The sequence below is a fragment of the Ranitomeya variabilis genome, chromosome 6, assembly GCF_051348905.1.
Source record: "Ranitomeya variabilis isolate aRanVar5 chromosome 6, aRanVar5.hap1, whole genome shotgun sequence".
Lineage (NCBI taxonomy): Eukaryota > Metazoa > Chordata > Amphibia > Anura > Dendrobatidae > Ranitomeya > Ranitomeya variabilis.
Genome location: NC_135237.1, coordinates 515,067,730 through 515,087,338, shown reverse-complemented (window position 1 = coordinate 515,087,338; position 19,609 = coordinate 515,067,730). Strand labels below are relative to the sequence as shown.

General features: G+C 43.1%; 1 long non-coding RNA gene across 1 annotated transcript in view; it reads right to left on the bottom strand.

Annotated features, from left to right (window-relative positions):
* Window positions 1–17,854: 17,854 nt before the first annotated feature.
* Window positions 17,855–19,609, bottom strand: part of LOC143781473 (uncharacterized) — a 62,722-nt gene continuing 60,967 nt past the window's right edge. The window contains exon 3 of the long non-coding RNA XR_013216728.1: window positions 17,855–18,015. This is a non-coding gene — a long non-coding RNA (uncharacterized LOC143781473). The remainder of the gene's footprint in view (window positions 18,016–19,609) is intronic.

Sequence of the window (19,609 nt, the reverse complement as noted above, 5' to 3'; positions counted from 1 at the left end):
ATTCCCTTTAACATGGGCGTCCAGGGCCACGGACCGGGTCGCCGCCACCGTGACATTCCTCTTTAAGTACCGGACCCGGTACCGAGTACCCCACGGCCCTGGCGGGCGTTCCACATCCATACTTACTAATGGCACTGATGTCATTCTATAGCTCCATTCCAGGAAGAGACTTGGCTCTTTAGCTGCAGAGTTAGTTGATTATCAAAGATGGCTTCTAGCCACAACATGGCTGTTTAGCATATTATGGCTGACCATTCTCTTATAGTTGGAACTAGCTTTCTTCAAGGCTTCCCCAATATGAGCACGTCATCTCCTTAGTAGGTAACGCATGCCTTTACATAAGACTAATGGAGTAACATCACATTTAGGCAGAGCACTGTAATATCGTTAATGACAGTAGAAATGACGATGCTCTGATGTAGGAGAGACATCTGGATGCTAATAGCTGATTGCAAATTGAAGGTCTGTTGAGGGGTCATTAATGCATTTCCCTGTATGACTGTGGATGTCTTGCTGTAATTATATGACTAATACACTGTAATCTGGATATATTGTCTGCAGAGAGAAATGCATTTAAAGTTTGGTTTTCTCTTATACTACTTTTGGATCTTTGCTCTCACCACCAGCATCTCAAAAAAATACAAGACTGGAAACTGCTTATGCAATGTTGGAAAGAACCCAAGAGTGGCTGAATAGTATACATTATACAGATCATACAAAAGACAGAGCCTCTCTGCTCATTGTCTGAGTCAAGAGGATATTCCCGTATTGTGCCATTGCGCTGGGATGTCCTTAGTCTGTCTCTAGTCTTTGCCTTTATTCCATAGCTACATACATGTTCACTAACTGATGAACAGTTTAAAGCATCTTTCTATAAAAACAAAAGATCATCGTTTTCATTTGCCAGGATGCGCACAACTACATTTATCAGCTTCTAAGATACAGTTATATGAAAAAGTTTGGGCACCCCTATTAATCTTAAGCTTAATGTTTTATAAAAATTGTTTTTTTTGCAACAGCTATTTCAGTTTCATATATCTAATAACTGTTGGACACAGTAATGTTTCTGCCTTGAAATGAGGTTTATTGTACTAACAGAAAATGTGCAATCTGCATTCAACCAAAATTTGACAGGTGCATAAGTATGGGCACCCTTATCATTTTCTTGTTTTAAATACTCCTACCTACTTTTTACTGACTTACTAAAGCACTTTTTTTGGTTTTGTAACCTCATTGAGCTTTGAACTTCATAGCCAGGTGTATGCAATCATGAGAAAAGCTACTTAAAGTGGCCACTTGCAAGTTGTTCTCCTGTTTGAATCTCCTCTGAAGAGTGGCATCATGGGCTCCTCAAAACAACTGTCAAATGATCTGAAAACAAAGATTATTCAACATAGTTGTTCAGGGGAAGGATACAAAAAGCTGTCTCAGAGATTTAACCTGTCAATTTCCACTGTGAGGAACATAGTAAGGAAATGGAAGAACACAGGTACAGTTCTTGTTAAGGCCAGAAGTGGCAGGCCAAGAAAAACATCAGAAAGGCAGAGAAGAAGAATGGTGAGATCAGTCAAGGAAAATCCTCAGACCACCTCCAGAGATCTGCTGCATCAACTTGCTGCAGATGGTGTCACTGTGCACCATTCTTCTTCTCTGCCTTTCTGATGTTTTTCTTGGCCTGCCACTTCTGGCCTTAACAAGAACTGTACCTGTGTTCTTCCATTTCCTTACTATGTTCCTCACAGTGGAAATTGACAGGTTAAATCTCTGAGACATCTTTTTGTATCCTTCCCCTGAACAACTATGTTGAATAATCTTTGTTTTCAGATCATTTGACAGTTGTTTTGAGGAGCCCATGATGCCACTCTTCAGAGGAGATTCAAACAGGAGAACAACTTGCAAGTGGCCACTTTAAGTAGCTTTTCTCATGATTGCATACACCTGGCTGTGAAGTTCAAAGCTCAATGAGGTTACAAAACCAAAAAAAGTGCTTTAGTAAGTCAGTAAAAAGTAGGTAGGAGTATTTAAAACAAGAAAATGATAAGGGTGCCCATACTTATGCACCTGTCAAACTTTGTTTGAATGCAGATTGCACATTTTCTGTTAGTACAATAAACCTCATTTCAAGGCAGAAACATTACTGTGTCCAACAGTTATTAGATATATGAAACTGAAATAGCTGTTGCAAAAAATTTTTTTTTATAAAACATTAAGCTTAAGATTAATAGGGGTGCCCAAACTTTTTCATATAACTGTACATTAATTTCTTGGTTAACAGGTATGATACGGAGCCATCGCAGAACACAGAAGGGTGATTACTGAGATTACCTAAACTCCAATAGTATATCTACCTAGTTATACAACTTAAAGACTATGGACTCCTATTAAATGAGAAATAATGTTTTTTACATTAGTTAGTGGTTGCTTTTAGTTGATAAAATTATACTAAGTTTTACAATGCAATCTTCATTTGTTCATTTATTTTCAAACTCCCTAAATCTGCGGTTTGCAGCCTGACCCAAGTTTCAGATTTGTCTCTAGTGGGAGTGTCCTTCTCTGTAATACATGCTGGATCTGAGGTATGTGACAGTATATCCAGGGTGCTGCTAACAGCACTGCTCCAGTACTGTAGGTTCATGTCTTTGTGCTTTCCTACTTGTCTAGGAAGATCCTGTTGTCCCAATCTATGCAGATCTGTGCACAACTCCCTTCCTGCTGCTATCACTAACCATGAGAAAAGTGAAGCTGAGAGCAGAACAGTATCAGGAGCAGCTCAGGAAGGATTATTGCAATTATTACATCTTGGCTAGATAATAGACTTACAGACACTCTGCGGCCGAAGAAAAAGTGACCATTTGGATCTAAAAGTCTATACTAATTCTCAATCTGCACATGGGATTGACAAGGCTATGGTTAGGTGGATTCATAACTGGCTCAGTGATCATACTGAAAGAGTGGTAAGAGATGGTTGTGCATACAATTGGCAGAGTTTTTCAAGTGGGGCATCACAAGCTCTGTCCTGGCCCCTGTGTTGTTCAATATTTTTTATAAATGATCTAAATAAGGGAACTAAAGGTAAACTAATCAAATATGCAGATGATGCAAAGCTAGGAGGGATAGCTAACACTAGACAAGACAGAGAAAGGATTCCGAAGGATCTAGATAAGCTTGAGCAATGGGCAGTGACTAATATAATGGTATTTAACTAGTAGAAATGCAAGATTCTACATCTGTGCAAGAAAAATGAAAATCACATCTACAGAATAGGAGGAATAGAACTAAGCAACAGCACGTTTGAAAAATACTTGGGTATACTAATAGATCACAGACTGAACACGAATCAACAGTGTGATGCAGCAGCAAAAAAGGGAAACACAGGGAAACACAGTTCTAGGAGGTATTAGGAGAAACATAGAGTCTAGATCACGTGAAGTAATTATCCCACTCTACTCCTCCTTGGTCAGGCCTCATATGGAATATTGTCTCCAATTCTGGGCACCATAATTTAAAAAAAGACATTGAGAAACTGGAGGAAATTCAGAGAAGAGCTACCAGAATGGTAAGCGGACTGCAAAGTATGTCCTACAAGGAATGCTTAAAGGATCTGTGAATGTTTAGCTTGCAAAAAAGAAGGCTAAAAGGAGACTTCATAGCTGTCTACAAATATCTGAAAGGATGTCACAGTGTAGAGGGATCATCCTTCTTCTAATTTGCACATGGAACCACGAGAAGCAATGGAATGAAACTGAAAGGGAGAGGATACAGATTAGATATTGTAAAAAAATCTTTTTGACAGAGAGGATGAACAGTGGAACAGGCTGCCACGAGAGGTGGTAAGTTCTCCTTCAATAGAAGTCTTCAAACAGTGGCTGGACAGACATCTGTCTGAGATGGTTTAGTGAATCCTGCATTGAGCAGGGGGTGGGACACGATGACCCAGGAGGTCCCTTCCAACTCTACCATTCTATGATTCTATGATTGTTTGGCTCTATATCTGTATGGCGCATGTTCTATTGATTTGCCTCTAAGCTCACCTTGACTTCATCAGGCAATGTATAGTATACGGACATATGAAAAGTTAATAGCTTCATTGTGATGTATGAGTTGAGATGCAATCAGCAGAATTGTGAATGCAGCTCTGGGCTATAATAGAAGCTCCCGGACCCAAATGTAATAATCCAAATGGCTTCCAACTTATTAAGAGTCTGAAATAGTATTGGCCTTCTCATATGTGCCAAAGGGATCTTTTGGTCCCCAGGCTACAGGGTGTGATGGCAACCCCTCCACCCCGTTTAGTTATTCTCCTGTCTGTAACTCAGGATCAGTACAAGATAATCATGATTCACTTCACAATTGTAGATCTTGACTTCATCTTTCCTAGCCCTGTATGCGTAAGTACATAGCATGTAAATTCATATGGCTTGGGATGTATTTACGTGTATAATTTATGTTCTACTCAAAGACTCTTTAGTGATCGATCATACTGGTTTTACAACTAATATAATGGTGAAGAAGACCAAAACTCTAGGATTTCAGCCAATGCAGCGAAGCTGTGGTTTTCATCGAGAAGTTTGTCAAAACAATTGAGAAGAGATTGTAATTTTAAGATTTAATGGCAAATTAATATACTTGAAGTTGCGGCCAAAAGTGTTCTGGTTACTAAGTGATTATTCCAAAACAGACGCTAACAAAGCATTGAGATGTGTGAGTGAAACTGCACGCTGAGGGTTAGTGGTGGAGACAGCGTGACCATCACGAGGTGCAGTGCACATGAGAGTATTTAACACCCTGTAGAAAGAGATGGGAGAAAGGGAGCAGTTATAAAGATAGATTAGATCGTGTCTCCAGTTGTTGTAGGAGCAGGGATGTCCTAGGAAACATGCAAGATGTGTATCAGCCATCCATCTTAAAGGGGGAGCCACCAGGACCCTTTTATATTAACTGCATAGGAGCATTATTTGCATATTTTATATTACTCTGTTAGATTACATATGAATCTGTTATCTGATTTATTTCACAGCGCTATTTGGCCATTACAGTAGTAGGTTGACAAAACACCATTAAACCAAGCCAGGTCTTAATTAGGGCCATCTATAAGCTCTCGGAAGCCATTATCTAACCTATTGGGTTCCCGTAATCGTGTCGTGGGGGCCCAGTGGAAGTGTCAGAAGAACCTCCTCTGTCTGATTACTTAGATGTCATGGCCGCTTTTCACCATAGCATCTAAGGGATTAAACTAATGCAATAAGAGCTAGCTCCAATTGCAGCATTTACTGGTGGGTGTCTGCTGTGTAAAACAGCTGGCAACCGTGTACAAATCCTCCTGATTTTTGTCATACACATATGGCAAATGTCAAGAGAAGAGGATAGAAGCCAGTCAGGTGGCACTATGCTCCTCAGCTCACAAGACCCATAGCAATCATGGGGCTATTGGTGGTATACCACTGGGGAATAGTAGGCAGTAGGTGCTGTCCCATATATAATCCAACGACCACAGGAGAAATGATTCTTAAAACTTGATGTTTATTTATCATCATATTAAAAAGCACAGATATGCAGATATGGGCAATCCCAGTGCAAGGAATGAATACTACGTGTTTCAACCTACACGGTCTTAATCATAATCCAATGCACAGAGCCATGAGTGTGAATATACACAGGAACTGAATAAAGTATTCTTAGCACTTTATTGGCAGCAAAAAAAATAGTTAATGGCAGAGTTGAATGCTGTCAGGAGACTGCCTATACTGTATCTCTGTTATTGACCATTAGCAAATACAGTAAATGGTTAACCACAGGCAGAAGTTTTGATCAGGCCAACTGGATACTTGCTTGAAGAAAAGATTACACACTGTTGCAGCAGTGTTGTAGGTGAACAGCACCAATATAGCAGTGAAGATTTAATTTTGCTTACAGCAAAGATAATATGGTTACCCATTGGTCTGAGCTAGAAAGTTATTGCAGATAGATGGTCAACAAGCAGGAGTTTGCTGAAGAGAAGATCAGCCAGCTGAGATGAATGGATAGTGAGGCAAAGTCCAGAAACACACAAGGTGATTAAATGCAAAACCTACTGAATACTCAGACAGCACATAGCTGAAAAACCAGGGAGCAGGGACAGGCGAGATGGTGCAGTTCTAATAGTACAGCTATAATAGGGCATCACAGTGTCTACAGGGAAAATACAGAGAATGTATAATGCTTGTATTGTTTCAATAAAACAGATGGGATATGTTGCATTCCAGGGGTGGACATATCGCTGATGCATCCGGTGCAGCTGCACCGGGGCCCGGAGGTGGAGAGGAGCCCACAAGCAACAGCGACTATTTCAGCTAGATGCGAGTCCAAAGACGCACATTTAGCTGAAATGTACTGCTGCATCGGAGACCCGCTGGCTCCCTGCACTGAAATTCATGCCCCCGGCATATCAGAGGCCAGCAGCTGACATGCACGTGACTGGGGGCACATGACTGTGACATCATGCACCATGGCGCGCATGCTGACGTCAGCTGCCAACTAATGCGCCGGATAAAGAAGAAGACACTGCGCATTGCGGGAACCAGAGGAAGGTGAGAATAATTGTTTATTTTGTCTTAATGTTTTGGAGGAGAACAGAACAGTTCATATTACCCCAAGGTGGGGCACGTTACCCCAGGAAGGGAACCAAAATGGGGCACAATGCTCTAAAAGGGGACCAGGATTGGACACAATGCCCCAGTAGGGGACCAGGATGGGATGTATTACCCCAGGAAGGGACCAAGATGAGGCACATTTTCCCAGGAAGGGGACCAGGATGGGACACATTTCCTTAGAAAGTAGACAAGGATGGGACACATTTCTCCAGGAAAGAAACCAGGATGAGGCACATTACTCCAGGAAGGGACCAGGATGGGGCACATTATTCCAGGATTTCTCACATTATCTTAGAAAGCGGACCAGGGTGGGCACATAATCCCAGGAAGGGGTCCAGGATAAAATACATTACCTCAGAAAGGGGACCAGAATTGTATGGGGGGCATTATTACTGGAAGCGTGATTATTACCTAATGGCATCCTCTCCCACACCTCCATCCCATTTCATTATAAGACATATTGTCTTCTCCCACCCCCTAATTCATTATAATGCTATCAGGGACTTATAATGAATATGTATATGGGGGGGACACGGGACAGGGACTAAGCCTATGTGCACAGGTTAAAGATTTGCAGCTGAAAATTCTGCTGCCAAACCTAATGTGTTGGCAGGAATAACACTGAGTAAAATACGTGGTTTTGACCTGTTTTTTACATACGTTTTTCTTGCAGATTTTTACACACTCATTAGTATGGGTGAAAAACGCTGCAAGATTTCACATTATGCAGATTTTAATCTGCTAGAAATCTGCAAGAAAAAATGTGTGTGCATGAGACTTCAGGGATCTTATTTGCTTTGCTAGTCCTGTAAAACGTTGCATATTTTTCGCAACAAATCCATGCAGAAAAAAGCAACAAAAACGCAAAGTTTGCACATAGCCTTCAAATAAAATGGGGGAGAGTCACAGAGACAGATTAATGTATATTTATTGGATGCAGAAATTATAGCTAATGGAGATGGAGGGCACAGTGCTGCTTATCAGTTTAAGTTTTGAATGGGGTGCATGACTATTAGTATATTAATGATTTGTATTCAAGGGCGTGGAGCAGGGGATTTTTTATTCAGGAGCCAAAAGTATGTTAACAATATACTGTATGCGACCTTGTTATTTTTAGGGCAGCAGTGATCATCATGACAAGACGAGCCATGGATGAGAGATGTCGACATGAAGGTCTGACCAGATGGAGAAGAAAAAACAGAAAACTAGTCTCATCAGGTGAAACGTCAGCAGTCACCGGATCTAAGCATTTATTCTTTATACTGTATAACTTTGAGTAATTCTGTTATTTTTAAAACGACCTTAGGCCTCCTTCACATGTCCATTTTTTGTATCCATATGCGGTCCATTTTTTAAGGACCGCAAATACGGCCACACGCATACCCATTGTATTGAATGATGGTGCACACGTGAGGTTTTTCACACAGACCGTGCAGTGTCCATGTTATTTTTAATTTTTTCAAATAAATGGGTAAAAGAGGGAGAGGGGAAATGTTTATTGGTATGGTGTATCTGAAAAAGTCAAATTTTTCAACCTGTATAAATATTTTGACCATAAGTTACATAGTTCAGAATCTTTTATAACCGCTTAAGTTAAAGAAACAAATTTGGTATCAAATTCAAAATTGTACAGACATGGAGAATTGTATTGTCAGGTCATTCAAAGTTAACTCTGTTGTCGGGTGTCCCAGGGCCTCCTTTCCTGTCCCTAACACGAGGGGTTCCCTCGCTCGCCTTGTTCCCCAGATTACTCCTGATGGTGAAGATGCTGGGGCCACATACCTTGTCTTAGCTCAAGAATCTGCCCTCAGTCTGCTTTCTTCTCCCACCCAGGGAAGAGGGGAATATTAGTGTACCATAATACACCAACCAGAAAAAACAAGGTAATACGAACAGGGATAAAGGAAAATACCAATCATATAAATATACTCACATAAATAACAGAGATAAACACCAAAGAAAGGAGGATGGGGTAAAACGAAAGTAGGAGAAGAAAGGGAATTGTCACACACGAAAAACCTAGCAACAGTCACAGATAAATCAACCAAACACTTTGACCAACAACAACCAGCAACAACCAAAAGCCATGCAGCATAAGCTACGGGTGCTTCTCACAAAAGTTGAATATCATCAAAAAGCTAATTTGTTTCAGACTCGCGTCTCCGCAAGAGAAATTGACATGCTGCAGTTCTGAAAGGAGCACTGCATGTCAGAGTCTGTGGGAGATCCGCAGGTGCACATACACGCAAAGTGGACATGGGATTTTTAGAAATCCCATCCACTATGCTGTAACAGCTCGCTGCTGCAGTTTTGACTCTGCATAAATACATAGCATCAAAGCCACAGCAATTCCTGAAAGTAGGAACAAGACACCCTACAGAAGAAAACCGTCACCATTCCCATGTTATTATGTTATTTAGGTGTATCCATATAAATGGCCCACCCAAAAACGTTTGCCTCATCCCTGAAAACAATGTTCTGTGTAAACTGAGGGTCCTTTTCCAATTTTTGTTTTGCTCAGTCTGAAAATTCAGCGTGCCGATCTGGGTCATCTGTTATGACCCCAATGGCGAGGGTCTCAGAGGAACGTGGAAGTCTGCAGAATACAAAAATCCAGCTCATAGGGCAGTGGTAACTGGGTTGACCATATATCTACTCCTAACGCCAACACTAGAAGTAGCCGGGGATCATTCCTATGTTGATTCTAGATGACACGCGCCAGCCGGAGAATCTAGCTACCCCTAGTAGAGGAAAACAAAGACCTTTCTTGCCTCCAGAGAAGGGGACCCCAAAGCTGGATAGAAGCCCCCCACAAATAATGACGGTTAGGTAAGAGGAAATGACAAACACAGAAATGAACCAGGTTTAGCACAGAGAGGCCCGCTTACTGATAGCAGAATAAAGAAAGGTAACTTATATGGTCAACAAAAACCCTATCAAAATCCACACTGGAAATTCAAGAACCCCCGAACCGTCTAACGGTCCGGGGGGAGAACACCAGCCCCCTAGAGCTTCCAGCAAAGGTCAGGATATAGATTTGGAACAAGCTGGACAAAAATACAAAAACAAAACAAATAGCAAAAAGCAAAAGGCAGACTTAGCTGATATAACTGGAACCAGGATCAGTAGACAAGAGCACAGCAGACTAGCTCTGATAACTACGTTGCCAGGCATTGAACTGAAGGTCCAGGGAGCTTATATAGCAACACCCCTAACTAACGACCCAGGTGCGGATAAAAGGAATGACAGAAAAACCAGAGTCAAAAAACTAGTAACCACTAGAGGGAGCAAAAAGCAAATTCACAACAGTACCCCCCCCCTTAGTGAGGGGTCACCGAACCCTCACCACGACCACCAGGGCGATCAGGATGAGCGGCATGAAAGGCACGAACTAAATCGGCCGCATGAACATCAGAGGCGACCACCCAGGAATTATCCTCCTGACCATAGCCCTTCCACTTGACCAGGTACTGAAGCCTCCGCCTGGAGAGGCGAGAATCCAAGATCTTCTCCACCACGTACTCCAACTCGCCCTCAACCAACACCGGAGCAGGAGGCTCAGCAGAAGGAACTACAGGCACAATGTACCGCCGCAACAAGGACCTATGAAATACATTGTGAATAGCAAACGACACAGGAAGATCCAGACGAAAAGATACAGGATTAAGGATTTCCAATATCTTGTAAGGCCCAATAAAACGAGGTTTAAATTTGGGAGAGGAGACCTTCATAGGAACAAAGCGGGAAGAAAGCCATACCAAATCCCCAACGCGTAGTCGGGGACCCACACCGCGGCGGCGGTTGGCAAAGCGCTGAGCCTTCTCCTGTGACAACTTCAAGTTGTCCACCACATGATTCCAGATCTGCTGCAACCTATCCACCACAGAATCCACCCCAGGACAGTCAGAAGGCTCCACATGACCCGAAGAAAAGCGAGGATGGAAACCAGAGTTGCAGAAAAAAGGCGAAACCAAGGTGGCGGAACTAGCCCGATTATTAAGGGCAAACTCAGCCAACGGCAAGAATGTCACCCAATCGTCCTGATCAGCAGAGACAAAACACCTCAAATAAGCCTCCAAAGTCTGATTGGTTCGCTCCGTCTGTCCATTAGTCTGAGGATGGAAAGCAGACGAAAACGACAAATCAATGCCCATCCTACTACAAAAGGATCGCCAGAACCTGGAAACGAACTGGGATCCTCTGTCTGACACAATATTCTCAGGGATGCCGTGCAAACGAACCACGTTCTGGAAAAACACAGGAACCAGATCGGAAGAGGAAGGCAGCTTAGGCAAAGGAACCAAATGGACCATCTTGGAGAAGCGATCACATATCACCCAGATAACGGACATGCCCTGAGATAGCGGAAGATCAGAAATGAAATCCATGGAGATATGTGTCCAAGGTCTCTTCGGGACAGGCAAGGGCAAGAGCAAACCGCTGGCACGAGAACAGCAAGGCTTAGCTCGAGCACAAGTCCCACAGGACTGCACAAATGACCGCACATCCCTTGACAAGGAAGGCCACCAAAAGGACCTGGCCACCAGATCTCTGGTGCCAAAAATTCCCGGGTGACCTGCCAACACCGAGGAATGAACCTCGGAAATGACTCTGCTGGTCCACTTATCCGGGACAAACAGTCTGTCAGGTGGACAAGACTCAGGCCTATCAGCCTGAAATCTCTGCAACACACGTCGCAGATCCGGAGAAATAGCTGACAAGATAACTCCATCTTTAAGAATACCAACAGGATCAGCGACTCCAGGAGCATCAGGCACAAAGCTCCTAGAAAGAGCATCGGCCTTCACATTCTTTGAACCTGGTAAATACGAGACAACAAAATCAAAGCGGGAGAAAAACAATGACCAGCGGGCCTGTCTCGGATTAAGGCGTTTAGCAGACTCGAGATACATCAGATTTTTGTGATCAGTCAAGACCACCACATGATGCTTAGCACCCTCGAGCCAATGACGCCACTCCTCAAATGCCCATTTCATGGCCAACAACTCCCGATTGCCCACATCATAATTTCGCTCGGCAGGCGAAAACTTCCTAGAGAAAAAGGCACAAGGTTTCATAACAGAGCAACCAGGGCCTCTCTGCGACAAAACGGCCCCTGCCCCAATCTCCGAAGCATCCACCTCAACCTGAAAGGGAAGTGAGACGTCAGGCTGGCACAAAACCTGCGCCGAAGTAAACCGGCGTTTCAACTCATGGAAAGCCTCCACGGCAGCAGGAGCCCAGTTAGCTACATCGGAGCCCTTCTTGGTCATATCCGTCAAAGGTTTCACAATGCTAGAAAAATTAGCGATAAAACGACGGTAGAAGTTAGCGAAGCCCAAGAACTTCTGAAGACTCTTAACTGACGAGGGCTGAGTCCAATCAAGAATAGCTCGGACCTTGACTGGGTCCATCTCCACAGCAGAAGGGGAAAAAATGAACCCCAAAAAGGGAACCTTCTGTACACCAAAGAGACACTTTGAGCCCTTGACAAACAAAGAATTTTCACGCAAAATTTTAAAGACCAACCTGACCTGCTCCACATGCGAATCCCAATTATCAGAAAAAACCAAAATATCATCCAGATAAACAATCAAAAATTTATCCAGATACTTCCGGAAAATGTCATGCATAAAGGACTGAAAAACTGAAGGCGCATTGGAGAGCCCAAAAGGCATCACCAAGTACTCAAAATGACCTTCGGGCGTATTGAATGCGGTTTTTCTATCACATTGCACCGAATTAGGTGTCTGTTCAGACAACACCATGAGGGAATTTGCGGTTTTGCGCTCCCGCAACCGCCGGTCAATTTGAATAGCCAGTGCCATAGTATCATTCAGACCTGTGGGAATGGGAAAACCCACCATAACATTCTTAATGGCTTCAGAAAGGCCATTTCTAAAATTAGCGGCCAGTGCACACTCGTTCCAATGTGTCAGCACGGACCATTTCCGAAATTTTTGGCAATACACTTCAGCCTCGTCCTGCCCCTGAGACATAGCCAGCAAGGCCTTTTCTGCCTGAATCTCAAGATTGGGTTCCTCATAAAGTAAACCGAGCGCCAGAAAAAACCCATCAAGATCAGCCAATGCCGGATCTCCTGGCGCCAGCGAAAAAGCCCAATCCTGAGGGTCGCCCCGTAAGAACGAAATAACAATCTTTACTTGCTGAGCAGAATCTCCAGATGAACAGGGTCTCAGGGACAAAAACAATTTACAATTATTCACGAAATTCCTAAACTTAAACCTGTCTCCGGAAAACAGTTCAGGAATCGGTATTTTAGGTTCTGACCTAGGATTTCTGATAACATAGTCTTGTATGCCCTGCACACGAGTAGCCAGCTGGTCCACACTTGTAATCAAGGTCTGGACATTCATGTCTGCAGCAAGCATAGCCACTCTGAGGTAAAGGGGAAGAAGAGAAAAAAAAAAAAAAAAAAACTCAGAATCTTCTTTCTTATAATCCCTCTTCTGCAATGCATTAAACCATTTAATACTGGCCTGGCAAACTGTTATGACCCCAATGGCGAGGGTCTCAGAGGAACGTGGAAGTCTGCAGAATACAAAAATCCAGCTCATAGGGCAGTGGTAACTGGGTTGACCATATATCTACTCCTAACGCCAACACTAGAAGTAGCCGGGGATCATTCCTACGTTGATTCTAGATGACACGCGCCAGCCGGAGAATCTAGCTACCCCTAGTAGAGGAAAACAAAGACCTTTCTTGCCTCCAGAGAAGGGGACCCCAAAGCTGGATAGAAGCCCCCCACAAATAATGACGGTTAGGTAAGAGGAAATGACAAACACAGAAATGAACCAGGTTTAGCACAGAGAGGCCCGCTTACTGATAGCAGAATAAAGAAAGGTAACTTATATGGTCAACAAAAACCCTATCAAAATCCACACTGGAAATTCAAGAACCCCCGAACCGTCTAACGGTCCGGGGGGAGAACACCAGCCCCCTAGAGCTTCCAGCAAAGGTCAGGATATAGATTTGGAACAAGCTGGACAAAAATACAAAAACAAAACAAATAGCAAAAAGCAAAAGGCAGACTTAGCTGATATAACTGGAACCAGGATCAGTAGACAAGAGCACAGCAGACTAGCTCTGATAACTACGTTGCCAGGCATTGAACTGAAGGTCCAGGGAGCTTATATAGCAACACCCCTAACTAACGACCCAGGTGCGGATAAAAGGAATGACAGAAAAACCAGAGTCAAAAAACTAGTAACCACTAGAGGGAGCAAAAAGCAAATTCACAACAGTCATCCTCGTTGAGATGCTGCAGCAGCTGGATTTTGTAAGGGTGCCATTTGTGAGTAGCTAATATCTGCCGAAGGGATGTTCGACTGATGCCAGATGGGCGCGCTGAATTTGCAGAATGGGCAAAACAAAAATTGGAACAGGATGCTCAGTTTACACAGAACATTATGTTCAATGATGAAGCAAACTTTTTTGGGTGTCCCATTTATATGGATACACCTAAATCAAATGGGAATGGTGACAGTTTTCTTGCGTAGGGTGTCTTGCATTGAAATGTGCTGCAATGACCCAGGTACTGCGTTCTGTTGTGAACTCTGTTCTCGAGCTCCCTCCTGTGGTCAGGAATGGTATTTCTGTGAGTTCTGTCCGTGGGTTCCCTCTGGTGGCTGAAAGTGGAGCTGCTGGTCTGGAGGTGGCTTCCTCAGCTGCATCGTTTAAGACTGGGCTGGTTCCTCTATTTAACTCTGCTCAGATCGTTACCTGATGCCAGTTGTCAATGTATCTGTACTGGTTCAGATCTCACTTGGATCTCCTGATGACCTGTCTACTTCAGCAGAAGCTAAGTCCCTGTTAAGCTCATTTGTTGTTCATTTGTGTGCTGAATATATTTCTGAGTACCTGCTAAGTTCTAGTCCAGCTTGCTATCATGATATTGTCTCGCTAGCTGGAAGCTCTGGGTTGCAGAGTGGCACCTACCGCACCGTGAGTCGGCGTGGGGGGTTTCTTGCTCACTCTGCGTGGCTTTTTGTAGTTTTTTGTGCTGACCGCAAAGATCCCTTTATCTATCTTCTGTCTATTTAGTAAGTCGGGCCTCCTTTGCTGAAACCTGTCTCATTCCTGTGTTTGTGCCTTCCTCTTAACTCACAGTCAATATATGTGGGGGGCTGCTCGTTTCCTTTGGGGAATTTCTCTGAGGCAAGGTGAGGCTATATTTCTCTTTAGGTGTAGTTACCTCTCAGGCTGTGTCGAGTCGTCTAGGCAGAGTCAGGTACGATCCACGGCTAATTCTAGTGTGTGTGATAATAGATTAGGGCTGCGGTCAGCAGAGCTCCCACTCCCAGAGCTCGCTCTATTTTGCAGTTTTGACTATCAGGTCATTCCCGGTGCTCCTAACCACCAGGTCCAGCCATAACAGCGTTCACCAGACATCAACCCAATTTCTATCCGCTCCTCACGTGTTAACCTCTGCGACATGTTAATGGCTATAAACAAAGAGAAACTTGTAAATAACTCATGAAAGAATAAAGTTACGTTAAAACCAAGCACACCATTGTTTTTCTTGTGAAATTCTCAATAAGTTTGATGTGTCACATGTCCCTCTTCCCATTGGAAAAAATAAAGTTGGATCCAAAATGGCCGACTTCAAAATGGCCGCCATGGTCACCACCCATCTTGAAAAGATTTCCCCATCCCATATACTAATGTGCCACAAACAGGAAGTTGATATCACCCACCATTCCCATTTTATTTAGGTGTATCCATATACATGGCCCACCCTGTAGTACAGATACATACATGTATAGGTTCTACCAGGCTACACTAGGCCCTTATACCAAAAGGAAAAACATTCAGAGCAGGACTGCTGTTAGCATAGTATAGCACATAAAAATACAGCTAAAGAGTATCTCATGGCCCTAATTCTTGCCCTTCTCACCGCAGAGGTTGGCACCCCCTTTTGCTCAAATGGTGCCCACTCTCAGCGTAGCCTCAACCAATATTTATTCTGAACAAAATTCTCTCAAAATGGTGCCGACCGCGCCTGCGCAGTAGCATCTATCGGTGATCCAATAGATGCTACTGCGTAGGCGCCGCCAGCGCCTTTTTGCTAGAGAAAAAAAATTGTCTTCACCAAGATGGCACAGGTGGCGCCTGCGCAGTAGCATCTACCGGATTGCCAATAGCTGCTACTGCGCAGGTGGAGCCATTTTGAGAAAGAATTTTCTTTTTCAGAATAAATGTATATCACTAAATACAATAATTTAATGCATATTATAGATGCGATCATGCTGCAGCTTGGCGCCTGCCTGCGGAACGTAATTTTTTTTTAATACATATAATATTCAGTATGTAAAATAGGGGGCAGGTCGCAGAGATCAGTGACCTATCATAAGCCATACAGATGAATATGTAAGCAGAGCACCACATAAAGCCCTGCCCACAGCTCTGCCCACAGGCCGCCCCGGAGCACGAGCATATCATTAACTCAAAACTGAAAATAAAGATTAAACAACAACCACAAGACGGATTTCATCACCAGGTACCATTTTAATCAGTAGAACGGCGCCGACCTGACACTGTGTGTAGGTTACTGTGCACAATCCCGCTGACAAGTTCCCTTTAATAGGTGCTTTTTCCATGCTCTGAATAAAATACATGGAAACGTCTGCATGAACCACCACAGTCAATGCCTCAAATTAGACAATTTTTATGCAAATTCACAAACATATCCAAAGATAGACTGAGGCGACTTAATAGGTGCTTTTTTCATACTCAACGCATTTACCCCCACAGATCAGAGGTTCATCAGGAGTACTGACAAATGTGAACATAGCATAGTTATGCCTTATGCTCTCAACAGGCTACCCAACACTGCATAGTGATAAGTAATAATGTTTAGCTTAGTATAGTAAGGAGATTGATTAAAAATAGCACAGTCATGTTAGATAATAGACAGTTTTTAAAGGGAGACAAATATTTATTGTATTATATTATTGCTGTTGCGTTGCCTTTTAGCAGTTTGTCCTCCTTCTCTTCCTGCCTAGCTCCCAGCTCTGATGTCAGTAACCTCTTCCTTCTTATTGCCAGATAGTGTATGTCAGTCATTTTCAGAATAATATTTTTTTACCTAATGCAATTTTGCATAATAGAAAAATTCAGCTGGAAATAAACCTTCTTCTGGAATTTTCATATGTGCCTCTGCAGTCGAGTCAAGCTATCTGATGAAATTTCTTCGTGTGAGTACTGATACATAGAAACAGCCAATAAACTGCATCTCAAGAGCCCACGCTCGCAGTCTAGTTACAGAGTCAGAGTACACATCAAACATCCGATCTATGTTTGTCTTGATATCCTTTATCAGGAGAGAAAGAAATGAGCCAACTTTAATGTGTATGGGAACCTATATTGTAATTCTTTAGGTCAGGGTTCCCCAACTCCAGTCCTCCAACAGATAATGTTTTCAGGATTTGCTAAGTATTGCACAGGTGAAAGAATTATCACATGGACAATACTACGGAGATCCTAAAAACATGATCTGTTGGTGGCTCTAGAGTACTGGAGTTGAGGAACGCTGTTTTAGGTCATTGTCTCTAGAGTTTCAGTCACTGGAAATTTGCAAAACATAGGAGGACCTGACTCTTCTCACTTCCAGCCATTGCTGACTTCTGTAATATTTGAGCATTATGTATAGAAACTTAGATCTTTATGTTTCATGTAGTGTAGAGTTACTCTTCAAGCCAACAAGGTCACCTTAGAAGAATTTTTCAGGACTTTAATATTGATCGCATATTTTATTTATTTTACTCGCTTTTTAGCGCCATGAATTCCACATCATTTTAAAAACATTATCATATATTAATATAGACCAAAAACATATTTTTGGTGGAGGTCTGACTCTCGGCCTGACAGCGACCCAATTTCCAGTTAGTGAATCAGTCCTCCCTCTGTAGCACCACTCCTGTGTGCTTCATTGACATCTATTTAGCCCTGCTGACGACAATGACATAACAGCACTGAACAGATGTCAATCAAGCATATGGGGGGGTGGCACTAGTTGGGGAAAAAAATTAAAATGGAGAGATGTACTAGCTGGGAATCGCCCCACCCTTGGTGAAATTGGAGAGTAATTTACACCAAGATTCAAAGTTAATTTTATCTGTTATGAAAAATTCATTTGCGACCATGAAGGTTTGCTTGATCTTCTGTTTTACTGCTCCAACCAGCAGTGTAATTTATTTGTTGCCTTAAAGATTCTGGTCAGTTTCCTTTAGTTGCATATTTTATACCAAGGCAATCAATATTTCACTCACAGAAAACCCCTTTGAAGTGAAACTCTAGTAAGACTCCAAGTCTTCGGGGAATCAGCCAAGTATAGAAAAAAGTCTTCTCCTCTTCTGCTCGTCTTCTACAAGGACAACAAAGAAAATGTAAATGACATAAACCTACAATGATATATGAGAGCGGACATCGGCTGGATAGTATTGGCCATCCATTCCCACATCAGTAGAGTGTCGCTTACTTTATGAAGGCATGCCGCATAATTTCCTTTATTCTACAAAGGGGCAAGTGGGTCATCCTGACGGCATGACGTATATTTTCCATCCCCATTTCTTCTTTGATCTGAGGCCAAATTGCTCTTCGAACATCACTTTAATAGCCCATTCCATCTCCAGTGGTGTGTCATGATCTCTGCAGGCAGAGATCATAGCAAGCCTATAGAGGGACAAGCTCTCGGAAGATGGAACTATACTGACCATGAACTAAGCCTGCCGCGCAACTAGAAATAGCCAGGTAGCATTTCCTATTTATCGCTAGATGCCCAGCTCTGGCCTAAGACCTAAATAGCTAGCAGAGGGAAATATAAGACCTGGCTCACCTCTAGAGAAATATTCCAAAGAAGACAGTAGCCCCCCACATATAATGACGGTGAGTTCAGATGAAACAACAAACGCAGCAGGAAAATAGTCTTAGCAAATTTGAGGTCCGCTTACTAGATAGCAGAAGACAGATAGTATACTTTCATGGTCAGCAGAAAAACACTAACAAAACACCATCCAGAGATTACCTTAAACTCTGGCATTAACTCATAACGCCAGAGTAGCAATCCCTGATCAACGAGAGCTTTCCAGACACAGTCACAAAACTTCAGCTGTGAACTGGAACAAATAGGCAAAACAAAACATGGACAAAAGTCCAACTTATCTAGTAGTAGTCTAGAAGCAGGAACAAGCACTGAGAGGCATCAGATAACATTGTTGACCGGCAAGAAACCACCAGAGAAATGAGCTTAAATAGCGACACCCACTACTGATGGAACCAGGTGAAACAGGAAAGAGGATGACAAGTCCAATTCCACAAGCGACCACCGGGGGAGCCCAGAATCCAAATTCACAACAGTACCCCCCCCTCAAGGAGGGGGCACCGAACCCTCACCAGATCCACCAGGGCGACCAGGATGAGCCCTATGGAAGGCACGAACAAGATCAGAAGCATGAACATCAGATGCATTGACCCAAGAATTATCCTCCTGGCCGTAACCCTTCCAGTTGACCAGATACTGGAGTCTCCGTCTGGAAACACGAGAGTCCAAAATTTTCTCCACAACGTACTCCAACTCACCCTCAACCAACACCGGAGCAGGAGGCTCAACTGAAGGTACAACAGGTACCTCATACCTGCGCAATAACGACCGATGAAAAACGTTATGAATGGAAAAGGACGCAGGGAGGTCCAAACGGAAAGAAACAGGATTAAGAATCTCCAATATTCTATAAGGGCCGATGAACCGAGGTTTAAACTTAGGAGAAGAGACCCTCATAGGGACAAAACGAGAAGACAACCACACTAAATCTCCAACACAAAGCCGAGAACCAACACGACGATGACGGTTGGCAAAACGCTGAGTCTTCTCCTGGGACAACTTCAAATTGTCCATAACCTGCCCCCAGATGTGATGCAATCTCTCCACCACCGCATCCACTCCAGGACAATCCGAGGAT